Genomic DNA, 7,289 nt, shown 5'->3' with positions numbered 1-7,289 from the left:
CAAGATGACAAGGTTTCTAAATAAACGGTTATGGCCAATTAACTAAAGTGTAAAATCTGTTATGGCTGTTTTGTCCTCTGAAGCAATAGAGAGGTGTTTTTTAATGTTCATGTCACATCATGTGCTTGCTGCACCAAGCCCCCCCAACCCTCCCGAGACTCTCAGAGACATATGCCCCCACCCTCCAAACCTTCAATATTGCTTTCCCCAGCTATGTCATTCCACTGTTTTAGTGTATTTTATTTCTTAGTGTTTTCCCCTAATAAAGTAGTTTTTGTTTTCTCATGTCCTCCTTGTAAAGCATCTTTGGGTACTCATAAAAGCGCTATATAAATACTAAATTTGAGATATTATTATTACTACAAAAACAATGTTTTATTGCTTAAACGTATACGTACAAGTCAATTGTGAATACATACGTATGTATGTGAACAATAGATAGATAGATAGATAGATAGATAGATAGATAGATAGATAGATAGATAGATAGATAGATAGATAGATAGATAGATAGATAGATAATATTAACAGTTTGTAGAATGGGTATAGTTCAAGGAAAGTACAGGTCAATACAAAATCTGTGAGGATAAAACCAGAAAAAGCACTATAAAGACTTGTTCACATGAATCACATCAGGGTCCTCCATTTTCAATTAATCAGAGTGACCACTGACTGACGAAATGAAAGCCTGGGTATCGAGGCTAACCACTGACTAGTGCATTTACAGTAGCCTATAATTAATACAGGACGGTAAACAGACTGACCGTAAGCTCCGAGGCGGCTACACTGCATGGGTATGGGGACGACAGGGAGGCGACCCAGGAGACCACCACCGTCCACCGGTGTCCTGTTGCTGCTGCTGATCCCTGGAAGAAGCAGCCACTGAAAGCCCCAGGGCCGTTCCAAACTTCCAACAGACACCGACACCCCGCACACAAACCACTGCGACGTCAAAACCCGCTGCATTATTATCACCACATAGTATACTATAGACTCTATCAGATAATGCAATGATTATTATATTCTTATTTGGCTGGGGGACAACTTGGTGCAGTTCTCCTCCATGTGTCGCAGGATTAAGACGTCACGTAACTCAGTACAGTAGTTTATTTATCTTTCTTTTGTAGTTTCATGGTGTGAATCGACATGCACACGCAATGCATTAGCGCCATCTGCTGTTCAGCTCAGAGCATTACCGTCACCTGCTGTTCAGCTAGCTATTAGATGGCTCTGGCTCAGAGCACGAGCAGTTACTACAAATGTGTCCCACCCACCACAGACTCTGTCTGACTGACAGCCAGGTGAGATGTCTGGTGACTTTCGGGGTGAGATGTCCGGACAACTCACTTGGAGGTGCAAAAAGGGTGAGTTGTAAAGTAAAGCAAAGTTCTTTGTTTACCCAGGGAAGTGGACTAAGCTCGGGGTACTTGTTTAAAGCCACACCCTGCTCATAGAACATTTCATGGTAGGACTACCAGTAGGCCTACCAACCATTTTCAAAAATCCACCTGTTGGTGGCGCTGTAACTGGCCAATGTGAAAAGGGTGGGATATATTCCTCAGCCTAGTATGAACGTCTGTGAAAGATTCCACGTAAATTGCATGCTGACTTCATGATTTCAGTCATTTTCAAAAATCCACCTGTTGGTGCTGCTGTAAGTCTGTGAAATAGTCTGTGAAATATTTCACAGACTCCAGGTCCCCAGCTAAATCTTTAACTCTAACAAGTACTGTACTTTTAGGCAGACATACAACAGTACAACAATAGTACAACAACAACAATTCATTTCAGTAATGGAGAAATGGAACACTTTTCCAGAATGGAATTTCAAGTACTGTACTTTTAGACAGGCATAGACTAGACTATAGACACATATATTTTGGTATGAAGCACAAAGAAACTCTGATTGACATTTTTATTCACAGTTTGTAGAATGGGTACATTTCAACAAAAGTACAAGTCAATATAAAAATTGGCTAACAATTCTAAGAGCAAAGATTAGGATTGAGAATAAATTGATTATTGAGACCGTAGGTGGATATATTCCACAAATACATCACAATACGGTATAACAAAAGGATGATAATAATAATAAACTGGCCGTAAAATGGCATAACTGTACATTTGGTCTAACAGGCTACACAAGACAACAGCATACTGTTCTATAATCATTTACCTGAAAACTATTGACTCTGTGAATGAGAAGTACCACTAAATCACACAGTATGTTACATTTACTTGCAATTAATCAACACATTAGTGTCATTGCCATCCTATTAATCTAGAATAAGCATGCTCATATACATGTAATGTGTTTATAACAGTTAGCCTTCCTAATATACAAAAAAATACCATATAGACCATATAGATAGCGTTTTTGTTGACTTGAATTAGTACAATTCTTCCACACTGGCCAGTTTAAATCCAGTGTGTACAACCCTGTGAATGAATTTAATTACTAAAAGCTTTTCCACACATATCACAATTATTTGGGTTTCTCTCCTGTGTGAATTCTCTGGTGTGTTTTAAGGCTGGCCTTGTTAGAGAAGTGTTGTCCACACGCATCACATCCATAGGGTTTCTCTTCAGTATGAATTCTGTGGTGAGTTTTCAGGTTGGCCTTGTTAGAGAAGTGTTTTCCACACGCATCACATCCATAGGGTTTCTCTCCAGTGTGAATTATCTGGTGTATTTTCAGGGTGGCCTTCTCAGAGAAGTGTTGTCCACATTGATCACATCCATATGGTTTCTCTCCAGTGTGCGTTTTCAGGTGGCTTTTAAGGTTTGCTATTTGAGAGAAATGTTGTCCACATTGATCACATCCATATGGTTTCTCTCCAGTGTGAATTCTCTGGTGTTTTTTCAGGGTGGCCTTCTCAGAGAAGTGTTGTCCGCACTGATCACATCCATATGGTTTCTCTCCAGTGTGAGTTTTCAGGTGGTTTTTAAGGCCCCCCATTCTAGAGAAATGTTGTCCACATTGATCACATCCATATGGTTTCTCTCCAGTGTGAGTTTTCAGGTGGCATTTAAGGCTCTCCATTCTAGAGAAATGTTGTCCACATTGATCACATCCATATGGTTTCTCTCCAGTGTGAGTTTTCAGGTGGCTTTTAAGGTGTGCTATTTGAGAGAAATGTTGTCCACATTGATCACATCCATAGGGTTTCTCTCCAGTGTGAATTCTCTGGTGTATTTTCAGGGTGGACTTCTCAGAGAAGTGTTGTCCACACTGATCACACCCATAGGGTTTCTCTCCAGTGTGAATTCGCTGGTGTATTTTAAGGCTGGACATAAAAGGGAAGCGTCTACCACACTGATCACAGCAGTGGTGTTTTTGTGTAGCCAAGCTTCTTTGTTCATTCACCTCTGGTAGAACAGGCAAACCAGGCTGATGATGAAACACTGAATTGGAAACAAAGACAAATGAAACATTGCTTAGTTGTACTTGATGGACTTAAAATCGCAAAAATGTGAAGTTAATGTACACCATTATACATTAGGAGCCATTTATAATCTGATTCGACAATCATCATTTTAGAAAAAGAGACAAACAACGGTATTTTAAGTCAATGCTATTGATTAAAAAAATAAATAAAAAAATAAACATTACTTTTTATTGATTTATATATATTTATTTATAATGGGCTTCAGTGGCATCAAGGGCCAAAACTGGTATCCACCAGTGACACTGGACGAGTTAAGTCAATGCTAATATTAAAACAAAAACAAATAAACATGACTTTTTATGACATGCTGTATATCCATAGACACAGTAAGTATACTTACAGAGGTCTTGATGATCATTGGGTCCTCCCTGTTGAGCAGAACTGTTCATGGTGGCATTGGCAGAGTTCATCTTCAGCTGAAGTCCACAGTCAAATGTGATCAGACATTACTGATATCCTAGAGGAGTTGTGGAGAACTGACAACTACAAACTCTTCTTATACTAGAGAGCCAAATGTGGAACCACTATAACTGCTTGGTGTTGATTGGCCAAAAAAAGAGAATAGAATCATGGCTCAACCAATCACAACTGTGATTGGTTGTAGCTCCTCCCCCAGGTCATGCTCTATGCAACAGTCTAGAAATAAACTGCTAAATGTGAGATTGCTTTGTAAGCTTCATATTTAATTAATCTGAACTATAATTATAATACATTGGTGTATGGACATAAGTACATCCTATTATTCTATGTGGACGTGAGTGAAGTAAATGCATAAACCCCAAATAACAGACACTGTCAAAGTCAAAGCCTAAATAACAGGGGCAGGTATAAATAATTTTGCCTGCTCCTTTTCTTTTCTGGTATGGAATATGTAAAAATGAAATACCGTAATATAATCAGTGTTGGGGAAGTTACTTTTAAAAAGTAAGGCGTTATAGTTATCGTTACTTATCTAAAAAAGTAATTTGTTACTTTACTTTACATGAAATTATGAAAGTAACTACTTTACTTTACTTTAGAAAATAATAATATAAAAAACGGCCGAAACCGAATATAGGAACTTTTTTTTTGAAGCTAGATCTATAAAGAATAGGGTTGGGAGACTTGGGACTTCATTAAAAAACATCTAATTAATTGGAGGCTTTGTGATGAATTCATCTCAATTAATCACATTTTAATCGCATATCAATAGGCATTATTTGACCTGAGCAGTGAGTTTTTTTCTACATAAGCATAGGCAATAAAACAAGTAGTAATAATTATAGTGATAATATTATCATTCATTGTTAAAGCTCCAAATGATATTCCCATTCGTCTTTGTGTCTGCCCGTGTGCTCGCAGCAGCGAGTGTGAGGGGTTGGGGAACGGGGTTGTATATAGTGAAACTAACGTTAGCTCCCATGCTAGCTAATGGCTTCCCTCGTCAACAGAACACCACCACAGATCGGGTGGAAGCTGCTGATATCACGTTGCTTGTGCCCGTGGATGGGAAATAAGATTTAAAAGGCTATGGAAGCGTGGATGAAAGGCAAAGCACAGATGTGTGCAAAGTTTTGTCGGATCTGCCTGTGCATTCCGTCTGCTGCAGTGCGTGTGTGTTCTGTCAACTTCTGTGTTGACTGGCTGAATGCATAGTAAAGAGCGTCATCATAAGCATGCGCCCTTCCTGCGCTGGAAGTAGCAGATCTACAAGGTATCTACCCGTCGCAATGCACAGCACGTTGGGCTTGTACATCTGTGTTTCTCCCGCAGTTTAGTTGAATTATATCGATTCACAACTTTATTTGCCCCCTTCACTTCAGCAGCACAGAGACGCCTGTATGATGATAGACTCACGGAGCTGCATGGCCAGACTTTTTTCACTGATCACATAAGTTGACATAACGCCATAACGCGGGTAGCGCTCGCACAATAACTATAGCGCCGTTATGGAATGGGGAAATGTAAAGCGTTAGGTTACAAGTTACTGCAAATAGTAGTTACGTTATGTGACGTAACGCATGTAAGGGCGTTAGTCACAACACTGAATATAATATAGAAAACATTATTATTTAGTTATTGGTAAAAGCAGGAAAAAAATAACTGAAACAAAATAAATAAAAATAACAAAACATTACAGTGCAGAAGAGAAAACAGAACAGCTTTAATTGTGATTCAACATAAATAAGAGTGCCATATGTGGTGGATAGAAATTACTGGTTTATAATAAACCTTAAAAACCTCAAAGGAGTAGTTCCTACCAAACAAACACTCTCCATTGGGACTTCTACTGGAGACTGATGTTTACAAACTATATGCTATGGATATTATGTAAATGCAATGAGTATCTGGATAATATATGTATTATCAGTTATATTATCAATATAACAGTATTGAATAATATAAGTGGAGTCAAAGAGGATTGCTCCACATTCTTTCAGTAACATCAGAACCAAGTAGAACCAGCTCTGGTGAAGAAACTGCTCAGAAACTGCTCATACTGTGATTTACATCACAGCATCTTACAAAGAAACAGTTAGGCCTATGTGTTTTCCAAATCTGCCACCCACCCCCTAAATGATGTCTTATACTACAGCATCTCCTGTACTATATTTTTTAAAGTTGCAATGTAAGTTCCAATTGAGGGAAACATGAGGGGATCGTTTGGGGAATTTGGGGATAATGTTTGCGCTTCAAAGGCAGAGTCTCACAGCTGTACAAAGTTGCTAGACTGCACTCCCAACGAACACAGTTCTAATAGGCCTACTTACTGACTGAATACATCTGAATAGCAAAGCTATTGACACCCTCCCCCCCAACAACGATGATGATGATGGCTACTGCTAGTTATATATTAGCATGTGAGAAATTACAAGTGACCTTATATAACCATTCAGCCATCTTGAGTAAACTAATTAGGAGGGGTCCAGGTAATATTAACATATCTATGGCCAAGTTGCCAACACAGTTTTACACATTTCTTCAGAAGTTTCTCACCCCCACACACACAGAGAGAGAGAGAGAGAGAAATCAAGAACAGTGCCGATCTATGCCGTAATTCAGGAAGATAAGGTTGAATGAATCTAGATTATATTAAGGATAAATGGGAAATATTCAGTAAAGTATATAAAAGAGCTCAAAGGGTATACATATACAGTCAGGCAACTCACCCCGAAAGTGAAGACAGCTCACCCCCGAAAGTGAAGACAGCTCACCCCCGAAAGTGAAGACATCTCACCGGGGTGAGATGTCTGGTGAGTTGTCCGGACTTTCGGGGTGAGATGTCCGGACAACTCAATTGGAGGTGCAAAAAGGGTGAGTTGTCTTGTTACCGTTCTAAGGTACTTAATTAGATCCTTTCCCCTCACACCCACAGAAGCACAGGCTGTGCAGCTATACTTTCCTCCTTCTAACGCTATGGATCAGAGCAAACGTTATTCCAACTCCCGGTAGCAGTTCAAGGACCCACGCACGCGGCACGCCCAACCCACACTCGACCAGATGACAAGGTTTCTAAATAAACGGTTATGGCCAATTAACTAAAGTGTAAAATCTGTTATGGCTGTTATGTCCTTTTAATGTTCATGTCACATCATGTGCTTGCTGCACCAAGCCCCCCCAACCCTCCCGAAACTCTCAGAGACATGCCCCCACCCTCCAAACCTTCAATATTGCTTTCCCCAGCTATGTCATTCCACTGTTTTAGTGTGTTTTATTTCTTAGTGTTTTCCCCTAATAAAGTAGTTTTTGTTTTCTCATGTCCTCCTTGTAAAGCATCTTTGGGTACTCATAAAAGCGCTATATAAATACTAAATTTGAGATATTATTATTATTATTACTACAAGAACAATGTTTTATTGC

Source organism: Protomyctophum bolini (genome assembly GCF_963924005.1).
Source record: "Protomyctophum bolini genome assembly, chromosome: 20".
NCBI classification, from domain to species: Eukaryota; Metazoa; Chordata; class Actinopteri; order Myctophiformes; family Myctophidae; genus Protomyctophum; species Protomyctophum bolini.
The sequence above is the reverse complement of the archived record's forward strand: the minus strand, read 5'-3'. Positions refer to the sequence as shown.